The 16,240-nt window shown below is 36.5% G+C and overlaps 1 protein-coding gene and 1 long non-coding RNA gene across 2 annotated transcripts in view; both read right to left on the bottom strand.

Moving 5' to 3' along the window:
• The window catches only part of LOC137401912 (nestin-like), a 1,051,237-nt gene that overhangs the window by 794,250 nt on the left and 240,747 nt on the right, over window positions 1–16,240 (bottom strand). The window lies entirely within an intron of this gene.
• Window positions 5,359–6,359, bottom strand: LOC137402083 (uncharacterized). Its single transcript, XR_010979445.1, has 3 exons — window positions 6,250–6,359; window positions 5,990–6,079; window positions 5,359–5,537 (listed from the first exon to the last, which is right to left on the bottom strand). It is a non-coding gene; the product is annotated as an uncharacterized lncRNA (long non-coding RNA).

Raw genomic sequence — 16,240 nt, 5'->3', positions numbered from 1 at the left:
GTGAGAGTTGGAGGAGGAGATTGAGAGTGAGAATGAGTATAGAGAGGCTCTGTTGCACTTGGCTGCTGTAAAGCAAAAGAGGGCTCAGAGGAGGGGTGCAAGGAGCGCGAGTTCCGTAACGACTACTAGTAAGGAGAGTAAGGTTGAGGAATCCAAAGAGGAGATCCAACCTGAAACCTCCGTTGTGAGAGTAGTCCCTAGCAGAGATGATAGTTGTGAGGAGAGTAAGGTTGATGAACCCAAAGAGGAGGTCCAACCTGAAAGCTCCGAAAAGAGTGGCAATGACGACCAGCTTGCTGGTTCTGAGCCAAAAGTTCATAGTGGCAACGACGACCAGCTTGCTGGTTCTGAGCCAAAAGTTCAGAGTGGCAATGACGACCAGCTTGCTGGTTCTGAGCCAAAAGTTCAGAGTGGCAATGACGACCAGCTTGCTGGTTCTTAGCCAAAAGTTTCAGATAACCTGGAGGCAATGGAGGAGGAACATGAGAAGACCGATTGGTATGGGGATACTGCCAGTATGGAGGAAGGTGATTTGCTAAATGGAGATGAGGTAGATTGAGATGGATTGGGGTGCGATTAAAACTGTTAAATTTGCGATAACTGATGACTGAAGGAAAGACGAGTAAGTAAACAGAATATTGGGTGAGTAGAGAGATATTTATCTCATATTCGAAACTGTAACTATGATTTGAAGCTTTTGTGATTATCTAACCTGCTTGGCTTGATAACCCTGCTTCATTGAATTTAACGCTCCTCTTGAGAGATTATGTGTTCTGCTAATAGTGGTTGCACTTGGGTAAATTTGAGTATATTGGAATTAGAGTTCGTATTTGGATTTTATATTAAGCGGTGTAGTCTTGAAAAAAAGGGCATGTTATATATTCATATTGTAACACGTTCAGGAATAAAGAACCACAGGCTAAATAGACTACTAGAAGTTATAGCTACTGGAAGCTACGGCTTAGACGGCTATTAGGCTACGGCTTAGACGTCTAGGAGACACGTGACCCCCATCGCTATATAGTGACTGGAGACCAAGCTGACGGCCTCTTGTGATCAGGAGTTCACGGTGAGTGCTTTATTGCTCCCCAGCAATATAACAAGCATCGTCTACCGTGTACCGGGAGCGAGGGAGGACATTTCTCTAGTAAGATTTACGTCTATGTTCTGATGAAGCACCCAAAGAAAATGAAATATTATAATGATCAGTGTCGTATAGGGAGAGTTACGCCACCAACGGAGCCTATACAAACGCATCGAAAGTTCCAAACAAACATCGGCCACGCCTACTTTTATATAGAGTTACAATGGACTGCACTTACCTGTCTTTGTTTATCAGTTAATAAAACTACTTTGGGTAACCTTAGAGCACTATCAAGTATACCACAAGAAAGCTCAGGTTTTGCTCTAACTCACATAGCAGTTGTAAAAGTGACAACTCCATATTTACAGGTTTTATGCTACTTCATAGTAAATACATCCTATTATCTGCACTAGAATGTCTTAGCTAAATTGTGTTTACTTGCAATTTCACAACTTTGGGCGACCAAACAAACAATTAAATGTATTCACAATAATAATTATATTTATAATACCATCACTTGCCAATTTTTTTGTTCATAAAACTTATAAACAGGCTTGTGTCAGCAAATTAATAGACAACCACAAATTTATTACAGACAATGATTTCAACTAAACGTGCAAGAAGTATGGGGTACACCATAAAAATTGAACAACTTTCCATAATAAAAACTGAATACTAAACGAGCATGTTATACTACATAGAAAATCTTTCATAGTAATGTTACAATAAAAATTATTAACTTCAAATAAACAAGTCAAAGAAGCTAAGCTGTACTAGTACTATAGTAAGGTACGCCAACATAGTATTTTGTGTGCAATAGCGGACTTACACATGTTTATAACATATATAAATATAATACTAGTCCACAAGAATGAGTACAGTAAAAAATGGAGAAAGCATCAAATTTCAACAACACTTAATGATGAATATTCTGAGCTAGTGTCTGCATGGCCATGTTTCTGCTACCAAACTGCACCGACAGTGAGGTGGAGGTATGTTTTTTACATAAAATATGAAGTCTAACATTCACAAACTTTCTCACTAGCTTCTGCAATATAGGATGACAAGTGGGCAGCTCACATGGCATATCAATATTCTCCATGCATTTAGAAGCTATCAAAGTACCTATATGGTTGTTCTTAAGATGAGGTTCAAAGCTTCTCACGACAGACTCCCACATTTTGAACAGAGAAAATGTGTCACCGGAAACTTCACACAAAGCACCCTCTTTAAAGTTTTTAAATTGCAGAAAACCAGACCTACAGTGCGGATTACCAGATGTGTTAGATAGGCTGGTGCAACAACCTTCACATACTTGCTTCAACTTTAGCAAACTCTGTAGACAATAGCCAGCAAGATAGTATAATTACTCTTCTTCTGCTGCGCTGATTTCCTCACGTGAAGCCATAGGTACATCTATGAGCAAAGGCTCGGCAGTTGGTACTTCTATGGTAGATGGCAATAAATCTCCGAAGTACTCTCACTCATCTTCTACATAGTTAGAAGTTTTGGTCGGTTTGAGATACTGTGCCACAGTGATCAGTTTTAAAGCATATTTAAATTCTCTAGCTGTTGGCACAGGACTCCTACATCTTACCGAGCTGAAAAGGTTATCGATACAGTCTTGTGTCAACCTGGAGGTGAGTAAGAACTCCATGTTGTCAAGCATGTCATCACAAATGTTGAGTATGGACCGTGTAGATAGGTGAATACCAGCCTGGACTGGCTTCCATGCATACTTGAATCCTATCCGCATTGACTGAACTATTTGTATGAAATCATCAAGAAATAAACGAGCATCAGCATAAGCGTCAAGTTTGTGTTTAGATAAAGCCATTACCGAATGTCGAGAGGACATCAAATCAAACCAATGATCGACTGTGTCAATAAACCAAGCCGTTGTCAAATACTCCTCAGATCTACCTTCCTTACTAACGAGGTACCTCAGAGCAGCACTAACAGACTTACTAAAGAGATGCATGGCATTCGCCACATTCATCTTGCTGAAGTGTCCTGTAGACGAGACAGTTTTATCAGACAGTTTGGGTGCTAATTTTAAGTCTTTACCAGACTGGAATTCAAGAAGATCCAAAACATGGGCGAGTTTAATGCAGTTAAAATGAAGATTATGTTTTCTACAAATATCATCAGCTATTGTAAAAACTTTATGAGTGGCAAACGCATTTCTTAAATTTTTAATAACGTGAGGAACGTCAGCTAAGAAATGAAGTACATTATCACCAGACACAGGATGTGGAATACAGCTCACTAGTGAATCCCTTTTGCTTTCTATACCAAACGTCTTCCACATCGCTTGGTTGCTTGACCCCATGTCTGAAGTAACAGCAACAACTTTCAGACCAATACCGCTTGCATGTGTTATGACATCAATAATAAGAGAAGCTAGACTGTCCCCGGAAATAGATTTACCAGTGAGATGGAATGCGACAACTTGTTTCCATCTTTCAGTAATTCCTGCAAAGATACAGCCAACACTCGGATTTGAAGTACATGTATTATTAGTGGTAAAACTGCAGACAAAAAGAGGAAAGTAATAAGTGAAATAAACAAGAAATTAACGTCACCAACCTCCAAGCATAACCACTAAACCATGACTAGCAAGGCCACTATGGCCAGGTAACGTCACTTCTCCTATTACGGAGCTGTTGCTAGCATCATACTCAAGGGCTTCAGTAATCTCCATCCCATCCAACACAAGGCAACACTGTCGACCCCTCTCATCCGTACTCGCAGCCTAAAACAAAGAAACTTGTAAATGCAGTATAATCCGCAAAGACATCAGAATATAAAAAGAGCGATTAACAAAACAAATGAGAAGCATAAAATTGAATATAAACATAAGATAACTCTTAATTACACAAGCTCACCTTTTCCTTCATGTATTGAAAAACAGTCGTGAGAAGTCCTGGCTCAAAGCAGATAGTTTGAAGTCGTCTTTGCAGTGTCCTAACAGACGGAAGAGGCATTCCTGAATCCAGAAGATGATTGTAACCTGTGGACCCACAAGTAAACCGCAACTTCAGCCTTTTTCTTTATTGTATCGAGTTGCCATTGCAATCATCTAGTAGAATGTTTTTGAAGAGCAACAAGTTGATCCCTGTTGAACAAGTTTTGAGAGCCATTTCATGGGTTTGGAGTTTTTCTAAGGTAGCCCTATATTCTTGTTGGACCCGTAAAAAAATAAACAAGTGGCTACATTGTTGAAAATGTTCTTGATTACCACTACTGACCCTTACGAGTAATCGACTACGCAAGTTGGTATTAAAATGATCAATAGCAACATTATAGATCTGCATTTTATCAAAGTGAAATCGATCACAATTCTCAACAAGCATATACATGCATATACATGTTAGGGTTTCAAAGAACTTAAATTTCCTCAAAATTACTCCTATAAAACTGTTCTATACCACTATGAGTCTGAACTGCTCTTACCTCAATGCATAATAGCTTATAATAATAGCTGCATAATAGCAATCAGCTTATATTTTTAAAAATAATCTATATCAAATAATAGTTTTCGATATATTTCACTAATAACATACTTTCTTAAGCTTCTTCTGTAACATTCGCTCTATGCTCTCGATTTTGGATGTGATCAAAGTTGTAGGCTTACTTGTCGCTAGTTCTGATTCCAAGACATTCGGTGAATCAATTTCTAAAAATTCAAATATTCCATATTAGAATAATGACAATTATAGTCACTTTTAAGATTTAAGCATCAGCAAATGGGAAGCACTGTTACTCTCTGGACAGCACATAAACTTGCAAATCAATATGAATAGAATATGAGAAACATTTGCCTGAGAGAATTGAAATTGTGCAGCAAGCAATTTATTATCATTGGCGATGAGGGATTGAATTCATTAGTAAATTCGTGAATGTTAGACAGATATTTAAATCATATATAAAACTTATGCCTGAGCCCCTAAGTTCTTCTGGCCACAACAACTGATAAGATAATTGCTGTACCGCTAATAGGAAAAATGTTATAGAAGTGAGTGTCAGTTAGGAAAGTTAGAGTGTGTAAGAAAGCTACATATATAATGAATACAATTGTTAATCACACAGCAATTTTGTTCCCATACCTCTTTGTAGTCACCTGTTAAAAGATACATTTAAATTAATAACTGAAACTGATTGTAATATAAAATTACTTTTGCAAAAATCTGTTGCACAGTTTGATATATCATAAGCAATAAATAAGAAATTTAATTGTATAGAAATTAATGACAAAAATTTCCTCACCCATATTTTGGCTTGTTCTGGGGAATGCAGAAGAGCTGGGGCTTGTGATTATAGTATTTTTTAAAGCTGTTTTTCTTTCAGAGACAGGTGGTGGCCTGTGAGCAAACAGAGTAGGAATGGCATCACTTGTCAGTCGACGTTTTTCCGTTTTAGTCAGTGTAAAACACTTTTCTTCAAAATGTCTCTATAAGTAAACAAAAAAGAGGAGAGGTAAGCAAGGGAAACAGTAATATGAATACTACTATTACTATTAGGCCTACTAATAGGGCTACTACTATTACCATTCAACTTATTCTTAGATGCCTATACATCTTTTTCCAATACTTTTAACCAGTTATCTCTTAATCAATGCAAAATACTATATGCTATTTTTATCAACTTCAATAATAACACAAATGCAAAGCAATACAACAGATAAGAAAACTTTGGTAATAATAATAAAACATGACAAAAACAATAGTGGTACTACACAAACAACTAAACTTATAAATAGCATTTATTATAATTGTAAAATGTATTCTAACAATTAGCAGCAATAATTACAATGACAATAAGAATACCAATATGGTTTAAAAACTGATATACATGTACGTATATACGTATAACAAGATAATTCTAAACAATATTTTGACTAACCTCACAAAGTTTAGAAGAAGCAGTTGGCTGCAAAAGTTTTGGATTCCTTTTGCTACTTCCAGAATCCAACCTGTAATTTTCACATTGACACTGTTTAAATAAATAAAATAATAAAAAATGACTCCGTTCACATAGGCCTGACACGGCTATAAATAAGTCTACAACTATCCTTAGCTTTCCTACTTATCAGTTCAATATTAAACTTATAGTAATATCTAAATCTATACAATTGCAAACACTGAAAACAACTTGAATCTTACCTGCCCACTTTAACAATCCATGCATTCCTTCTTTCAGGATCTTTTGGGAATTGAAAAACCTGTAGACCTAACTCCGATCTGCCTGAGCATCCCACAGCCCAACAATTAACCATTGTGATGAAGATGGTATTTAAATCACAATTAAATTTAAAATTATAAAAAATAAAGGGGAAATGTGTTGACGCAAATATCAAAATAACTCCACGCTGTGAGATGAACGGAACTTTGATTTTAGCCTGGTGTAAATCTAACTAGCCATAGATAAGGTGCTCGTGTTATACATGAAAGAAATCAGAAAATTCTGACGATCTTTGTGGTATATAAAAAGGCTAAGAAAATGGTGATTTTGACTGTGTATAAGTCGTATTTATGATTCGATACCTTAATTTTTAACAGAACTTTATATAGCAAAGCGAGTTTGTTTGGAACTATCGAAAATGAGGTAACTCCAGTTGGCGTAACTCTCCCTATACGACACTGAAAATGATCAGCCAATACATGTGTACGTCCTGCATTATTTTTTTCGAATGAGTTCTCGACAAATAAGCTATTACAAGCGACTCCATTTGAGCTTATTATGATAGATGCGCTGGCGGCTGCGTTGAAACCTCTAAATATTCGCCACGCGTTTGCCATTCCGAACCAACTATGAAGAACACTACTACAAGTTATGAGGGCAGGTACTTAAAATAAACCGATGTTTTTTAACTGGCATCAATTTGTATAAATATAACTATACACAAGTTTAGGCTCAACTGTAAGTAAGTAGGCCTATAGGTTTAACTGTCCTATCTAGATAACTATTTAATTATCTAGTGTTAACAACTGCTTAACATATGAGGCGTGCCGCTTGCCGCAACCGGCTCTAGTACGTTCTATGAAGAAAATGTAAGATGTAAGATGTACGATGACAGCCCAAACTAAATTGATTGGAATTGGAGAATCCTAGGTACCACACAAAAAAGAAACATTGCTTCATCATCATACCTGCCAACTCTCACGCATTGGGCATGAGACTCATGCAATCACCCCAAAGAAAAGATGGAAATGCGTGAGATTTTTGCCCCAATTTCCACATTTTATATATACTATCATTGATACATCAATTGCCCCAAAACCAAATCTCACGCATTGCCCCACTCTTGGGTTGGCAGGTCTGTTCGTCATTGTAAGTCTAGTTGGTTGCTGTAGGTTTCGAATAATTTTCTTTGAATACCACTTTTGAACAGTCTAAGAAAGAACAGTCTAAGAAATCTTGTGAATAGAGTTAACCTAATAAACTAGTTTTTGGAGATTGGCTAAGGATTTAAATTAACCGATTATTTTAACAGCTCTAGTTGAGGCAAGAATAATTTTTATTCATATTTTGTTATATTTATTTTTTAAATTTAATTTATATACTAGAAATTCCCCTGTCATACAGCCCACCACGAAAGTGATAATTGAAAAAGAAAGGGTACTGCCGGTTGAGAAATGCAATATTAGCAGTTGAATGGCACTGCAGTGCAATAGGAGAACTGCAATGTTAGCTGTAATGTACTGGGTGTTATTATGTACAACTAACAACAATAATGAAAGGAAAAGGTTATATGTTTATATCTCTCCCTTGCAATGGGAGAAATGAAATATTAGAAGTAAAATGGCAAGCTGATGTGTAATATACACAGGCTGGGGGGCTGTATATCATTGGTCATGGCAACCAATACCAAGAAGTTGTGATATTTATCTAGATTTCTGTATTTATATCTATTAACTATGCTGAATTTAAAGATTTGAACAGATTTTAGCTGGTTGTTATAGAAATAGATGTATATCTATAAGAAAATGTGTGCCTATTACTTAATTTTGCAGATATGAAAAACGGCTTAACAGTACCGCAATATTGGCCACAGCCGCAGTATCATCAGCAAAATATTTAGAAAAATAATAACAGTAACATATTGCACACCACCGGCCACTATAGGCCTACTTCGATCTTGTAAATTCAAATGAATATTATTATAATTAAATATTATAATAATCCTATAAAACCGAATAATTATTCTTATAATTAAATATTGTAATAATCTTATAAGAATCGTTAGAAAAATATCATCGTCATTTTCTTTACTTTCACTGCTTTGGACAGCAATTGGAATACCAAAGTACTCATTATAAGTGTCCAAAATGTCAGAGTCCGGTAGAATTGGCAAAAAAAGCGATTACTTTTCAGTACTTCTACGTTTATTACAGAAACCTTTGGCAATTAGACAATGCCATAGACTGGTGAAAGGTGCACATCTTTTTTGTGAAATGTGCACAACTTCATGGTCCTACTCATGGCCTTATCAGCGTTTTGTTGGCCGGTCTTGATTTTGATTAAAAAAAGCTTGTCAAGTTTTTATCACGATTTTAGGCCAAACTAATCTGTCTATTTATGTATAATCCGATCATATGGGTCAGTTTTAGGATATTGCAGAAACTTTTCAAATACTTAGTAACATATTTAAATATGTTTATACATGTTTTGTACCATTATTAATTATTATACTTGAACGACTCTACACAAAAATGGTTAAAATTTTTGATGGGATTATTGTACAAGGGTTTGGTAACTGCTGTGGACGGATAATTTTTCGGGAGTTGTGTGCACATATGCATTTATCATTAAGCTCCCAAACATTTGCTTCGCTCGTGTTTGGTCGTGGGATAATTGAAAAGGTTTAATAATGGAGAAAAAAAATAAATTATATATTGTATTCATTGAAATTTTTGTCATAAGACAAACAAGACAAAACAGGACACTAAACGTCAAAACAAGTGAATTACCTACACCAAAATGCTTTTACAAGAAATATTATGTCCTACAGCGGGTTATATTAAAACACTAATTGTTGGGAAAGAAACTTTGGGGATAAGTGAATCAAAGGCTATGTTATCATTTTATTATTATTATCAGTTATTATTATTTTACAAGTACGTCTTTAGCCTGTGGTCTGTTACAGTTACAGCAGGTAGAAGCAGCATTCCAAGCTGCTGTGACTAAATATGAACACTTGAAGCTAAAGAGCAACTTGATCCAAGTGATAGAGTTTACTAATGGTATGAGGTCTTGTAATAATTTGAACCAATTGTATGAGGTTTTACAGTAAAGCTAGCCAATAGCAAAGAGTGGTTCATAGCTGTAACTACTATTTACAAGACTTTGTAATGAGGTATAGCCGACCTTCAGGAGAGTTTTCATCCAGTAGTATTTTTAAACTGTGGTCGCACTATACACTCTATGCTACAGCTGCATTTGTCTTGCCTTTTCCTATCTGGTAATTGTCTTTCCTATGATAGGGCTTGCTTTTCTATAAACAGTCGAGGGAGAAAGTGTGAGAGAGAGAGAGAGAAAGAGAGGGAGAGTGTGCAGGAGAGAGAAAATGAGAGAAAGACGGAAAAGTAGAGAGAAACGGTGAACAGAGAGTGGAAAGGAGAGGAAGGGAAAGAAGAGGGAGAGAGAATGAGTGGGAGGGAGACCGAGAGAGTAAGCGGGAGAGGAGCGGGAAGGGGACTGAGGGAGAGGGAGCTGAAGAGAGAGTGGGAGCGGGAGAGAGGGGGAGCGGGAGAGAGGGGGAGCGGGAGAGAGTCAGAGAGAGGCGGAGAGGAGGTGATGAAAAAGAGAGTTGAATAAATAATAGTCAAAACAATAATCAAAGAATAAAGATTGGGTTGTGAGAAAAAGTGAACAGACAGACGAACAACAACCAGTACTTTTATAGATAAGGTAAAGATGAACTGCATCTATTGCCGGGAAGCTAAATATCGGACACAGGTGCTTAGCCAAATACTCCGATGATGAATTTTGGTACTATAGTTGACAATCTTGGTGACATCTTTCTACAGGTTCTCTATAGCAGCCCTGAAAATGCAACACATGTGGTAAAGAGGCATGATATCATTCCTTCAGATAACCAGTCAGGTAAGTAGTGAACTGTTTCCAAAAGTATTTTCCAAAAGTTGTCCTCTTTCTTTGGTCCTTTCTCACACACCTGGCAGTAGTTTGACATCACTTCAAAATCTACAACATATCCAGTAAGAACATCTATAGCAACAAATACACCATTGTGTGAACTATGTCCACGCTTCTGCCATGTACCGTCATAACTTACAGCTATATCTACAGTATCTACATTAACATCAGTCCTATGTTCCGCAAGCTTCAGGTGCTCTTCCTTTACAATATTCCTAATGATTCTAAAATGCTCCTCTAAAGCTGTAGTGCATGCAGTAGCTAACTTATCTAACTTAGTGTAGTATGCACGAGAAGTAATAGGCTGAGGTAAATTTAGATCTGCAATAAAACTACACGCCTGTTCGTATCCTACCCCGTTACTCTTACAGGAATAAACAAACCTATCATTGATATCGTAAGCCCTACCATTTACCACACTCGGGGATGTGTGCTGCGACATAATCGTGGTCTCACAATCACGACAAACTACTTCAAATAAACTAGACATACCATAGACATTAGCGCTCTCAACTAACCCTACATTCCTACTAGAACAGGCGTTACAAACTATACAAGATACTAAGCTATTTAAAAATTCCAAACTAACTACCCTATAGCTGCCTGCACAGACACTGCTTGCGGCAGCATCGCCAGAAGGAATGTCGGCACCAGCAGAAATAGGGTGGCTAGCAGAATACTCCCTGAATGTCTCCAGCTTGCGCTTGGATGCAGAAACTGGAGCAGCAACAGAAACTGGAACAGCAACAGAATCTGTAGCAGCAGCAGAATCTGAAGCAGCAGCAGAATCTGCATCAGCACAAACTGAAGCATGAGATGTTGATGGTGCTGATGTAAGAAGAGATGAGCTCGGCGGTGTTGTGGCAGCATCAATTTTCTACAAATAAAAAATAATCTATTATGCTTAGGAATTATTGGTTACAGATAATTATTTGCTGAGACTTCATATTTATCTTGGGTTCATATTCTGCGATGCATACAACATAAACAGCATACTGAAGCACCATAGCTAACTTTAACACTGATAGAAGGGCTAATAGGAAATCTTCAACACGAATGCTTCGCAGCGAATAGTATAACACCAACTAGGTATTATCGATACATGACCAACATTTTATAATTGATACTGTTGAATTTTTTGGTTTAGCCTAATGAAATAAATAGAAGCTGAAAATATATTTAGTAACTAATTAAAACTAGTTAGTCATAGCGACTAAAAATTGAATCGAAATAAATCAAAAATAGCGAGACGATAATACTAACATCATCAGCAGTCTTTTTAGATTGAAAGAATCCTTTCCTTTTCTTCTTGCCGTATGAACTGGGTGTATATCTCGTTGCCATCTTGTAATAATGTGAGAGTGAGTAATAAGTGAGTGAGAAGAGAGAGTGAATAATGTGTGAGAGCTTTCGAAACGCGTGTGTATGAGTCTTCGGTCAGAGACAAAAGGAATGAGCTCAACAATGGCTTCGCAATGTTTACAATCGTTACTACGTCACCGCGGCATTTCATTGGTCAATTTCAATTATGCGTTGATTTCATTTGATAAGAAAAAAGCAGCTCCGACGCAAATCAAACCAGCAGGTTTTATTTGCTTCAAGGTTATCCTTTTGGCGGGAATAAAAAGGCTCTCACTCGTTATTGGTTGATTGAAAGTGAATATTATCAGTACGATTGAAAAGATCACGTGTTGAGCTTTCGCTTGGTATATAGATTTCAGTTGATATCGGCCGATAAGGAGCCATTTATTATGCAAATAAAGAGGTCGTAAGGGTTGCATTCTTGCGGTTTTCTTGCGGTTTGGTTTATTACAGGGTCGCAATAAAAGGCTCATTTGTATAGTTTGCATTAGTTTCTGTCAATTAAAGCATACCTGTTGAAAGAGCACGTTCTACTGCTTACAGTGCTTCATAAATCTGCAATTTAGGAAAATTTGACAAAAATTCAAAATTTTTGTACATCATGTCCTTAAGCAAACAAGAGAAAAAATAATGTCTGAGATGGTCACTTAATGACTGGATCACTAACAATGACTCAGGGTTATGAGACTAAATATACTTGTAATATATCGGAAGGCATGAAGCATATACATACAAAGTTTGGCTGAAATCAATCAAACTTCATAATCATAATATATGTGCTTTCGAGTGTGGAAAACAAGGAAACGCATGGTGTTTGTGCAGACCAACGGGCACACACTTAATGAAAAAGTGGGGTTTGTTAATATAATACTGGGTACTATATTAATACAGATATTAATTCTTTTTACTAGGATAAGAGCCGTGTCTATCTCCCTGCAACCACAGTTGCATGTTGCGAAAAAACATTGCAGCTTATGGGATTCGAACTCCTCACATCTGGCTCAACAGCTTTTTACGCTTTCAAATGTCATAATCTGTCTTCTAAAAAATTTGGAGTTTTAGGTGATGTGATTGTCAGGACGTTTTCAGATTAAAATTAGCAAAACTTGATCGCTGTTAAAATGCTCAGAAGAAAAGATATATTTTTCTCTCGTGTGTTTTAACCAAAATAAATTTTGCTGATTTTTCTTTAAGTTTATTCGAAGGTTACAGACAAGCTGTTTGTAGAGACAAGCTGTTTGTACAGACAAGCTGTTTGTACAGACAAGCTGTTCATATTTGCCGTGCTACCATTTTTATTTAAATATATACTGTTCAAACATATAGGTATGTTGTTAATATGTATAGACATGCTGTTCATATGTATATATATGCTGTTAATATGTATAGACATGTGGTTCATATGTATATACATGATGTTCATCTGTATATACATGCTGTTCATATGTATATACATGCTGGTCATATGTATAGACATGCTGTTCATAAGTACATATATGTTGTTAATATGTATACTTTTGCTGTACATATGTACTGTCTAGCAGTACATATGTACAGATATTCTGCATCTAAAATTTTCTTGCTCATTTGTACAGATGTACTGATCATATACATATATGTAATGTTCACATGTATAGATGTGCTGCTGTTCACATGTATAGATGTGCTGTTCACATGTATAGATATAGATATAGCTTGTATGACATTTGTCCAGTTTGGCACTTTTTGCACCACTTTTAGCCAGTTTGTTCAAAAAACTTTCTTAAACTCATCGGAAAAAATAGACAGAGTGATGCCGTTCTCTAAAGCTGCCTCTCATATTCTAGGGCACATTGTGGTCGCTTCGACCACCCTTTCACATGTTTGTCGCTTATATCACGTATATCGTGTATTATATATATTGCTTATATTGTGGACAGTATGTTGAGATATGACTGTATTGATAATAGTCACCATAATAATCTACTAACTACTAACTACTCTCTTAGAATGTACGATTTTTATTTATCTATCACCAACTGTTAATTTTCAAAAGATGATTTTCAACCAACTCCTCCAGTTTAGCCTGTGTACCATGAACCTAGATAAGACAAGTGTACTCGATACCAGATAGTAAAGTACTTGAGGCTGCAGCTAGGAGGCTAGTAGCACTGGTACTACTTGGGCTAGTAACTCCCCTCTGCCATGTGGATAGTAACTATTGGCTATTTTATTCACCCATATTGATTGGTATTTAGTGTATATGATCTTTGTATACTAATGCTAGGAAATGAGTAGATGTATGTTACCTAATTCATATCTTTATAAGGTTCAATATTTCCTGTGTGCTTAAAGGCATTGCTACATGCCAGACAAAATGTGTCTTTTCTGTAGCCAACCTTTGGAGATGCATTTATAGTGGAATAAGCTTGGAACCCTTTGAAAGAATGCCAATTGACCAATTGAGATCCATTGCAACATGCCAAATGACCTAATTACCCAGTAGCCAATAGAGATAGATACAGTGGCAGGTGCTGTAACTGGCTTGAGAAGGCTGGATTGTGTCTGACACCTTGAGAAGTAGCCAGACACAATCACTAACATTACATGCTGCATTTTTGAGCTTCAAAATGCTGGTTTTGATCGTAGAATGAGGAGGACGAATTTACATGATTCGCAGTAGTGGTCACACAACTCCCAATTGTTTGTAGCTGACGAGTTCACACGCTAGTACAAAATTGTCCGAGTTTTCTATATAAGCCTGTTGCGCTTTTAGCTACAGAGGGGCACATGTTTTACATCGCAGCTGACACTATTTATTCAGCTGAGATGTAAAACACAGTTAATTATAAATGACTATTCACAGCTGACACTATTGAAATGCATTCAAGGTCAAATGTAAATCTTCCCCTTTCAATTCACAATGACTATTTATCGTTAACGAAAAGGTTAATACAACCATTGTTGAGTTTTGCGATGACTAACTCGTCTGAGAACAGAAATTTCACCATTTTGGAAAATACCTCTGAATTTAAAAGAAAAACTTCCCACAACTTTTGGCATTTTGAAATATTTATTAAATGTTTGTGTTTTAACATTTTAAAATAAACATGTTTTAAAATGTTTTTAGAACACACACGTTGAAATCAGAGCTGCGTAGAAATGCTGTAAAGACGTCATCGATGAAGATGATGAAACTCCAACCTCCGGTCGCAAAGATTTGTGCAATAATACGAATATTGATGTTTACATCATACGCAGTACGTCGTTGTTGATATGATGTTTTTAAAAATACCCCTCTTGAATCGGAGGTTTGAATCGCTTCAAAGAATTAAATATGCCACTTTTCAAACCATTCATGCGGTACGAAGATAAAAAATCTGTCAAAAATTGATGGTATGTAACACTAGTGATTGAGAAGGCCTCCAATGTTTCTATAGAAAAATTGATTGTAACATTATCATGAAGACGCACTGCAGGTTTTCTATAGTCCATCTCCCTTGCTCCTTTACATAGCTGATTCTGTGTGTTGAATTCCTTGCGTGTTAATAAAAATTTCTCAATGTTGTCTCGTAAATTATTCCTTTGAATTTCTCAGAACTATGACGGTGCAGTGATTTCCTATGTTTATTATTTATAGGTACATGAGGGTATTTGTAGAAATGTCTCACCTCTGCTCTACATCTGGCTGTATTCACCTTGATTTCTACTATTACTTCTATGGATCATCCATACATAGACTTGAGGTGAGTCTAGATCTATGTATTGTTAATCTTGTCCATCCATCCGTAGCCACAGGTTAAGATTGGAAAAAGATTACATCATACAAGATTTGAACTCCTGATATTCAGTTTGGTAAACTGACTCTATAATACTTGGGCCAATCTACTACCTATCGGAATATCAGAATAATTACACAGATAGTTATTGTTTGTGCTCTATCATCACACCTGATAATTTCTCACAGCACACTAGACTAGCTGCCTGAGTGCCAGTTTGATATAATTGTGGCAGAATCTCTTGTTCAGCCTCCACTGTTTGAGTTTTTTCACAACCTTTGTAAAGGATAACATAGGATAACATTTGAGTTATTCATGAAAGCTTTGTAAAGGAGCACGTGGAACAATCTACCCTACCAATTGTTGTTACATACTCAAATACGGTTGTTCTTTTTATTGGTTATTAGCACATGCTATCTAGTTCTGTGTGAGATAATAGAACTTCAATCCATCTGATCTGATTGGCTGTTACAGAGGATCAGCCATTTGTAAACTGAACCAGTACAAACGACAGTTTGGCTGATATCTTAAAACATTTTTGTTGATCTAATCAAGACTGCTAGGCGGATTGCTAGCCCTATGTGCACGACTCCTGTACCATAAAAGTGGTAGATAGGAAACTATATGAAAATCCTTTGTTTAGTCATGCATATACCCCTAAACTTGAAGTTATCATCTCCCTGCTACTCTCAGTGATTTGTGATCAATACTCTAGTTATTTTATCTATGGCTCATCTACAAACCTTGGAGTGCGACAAACACTCTTATAAGATACAAAACCATCCTTAGCCAATTTTATATCATGTTTACTTAATGGTTTATGTATCAGAGTTATCTTACCACATCTTCGGCTTTAAACAACTATTGGAAAGGTTTA

This window comes from Watersipora subatra, chromosome 8 (assembly GCF_963576615.1).
Source record: "Watersipora subatra chromosome 8, tzWatSuba1.1, whole genome shotgun sequence".
Lineage (NCBI taxonomy): Eukaryota > Metazoa > Bryozoa > Gymnolaemata > Cheilostomatida > Watersiporidae > Watersipora > Watersipora subatra.
The sequence above is the reverse complement of the archived record's forward strand: the minus strand, read 5'-3'. Positions and strand labels throughout refer to the sequence as shown.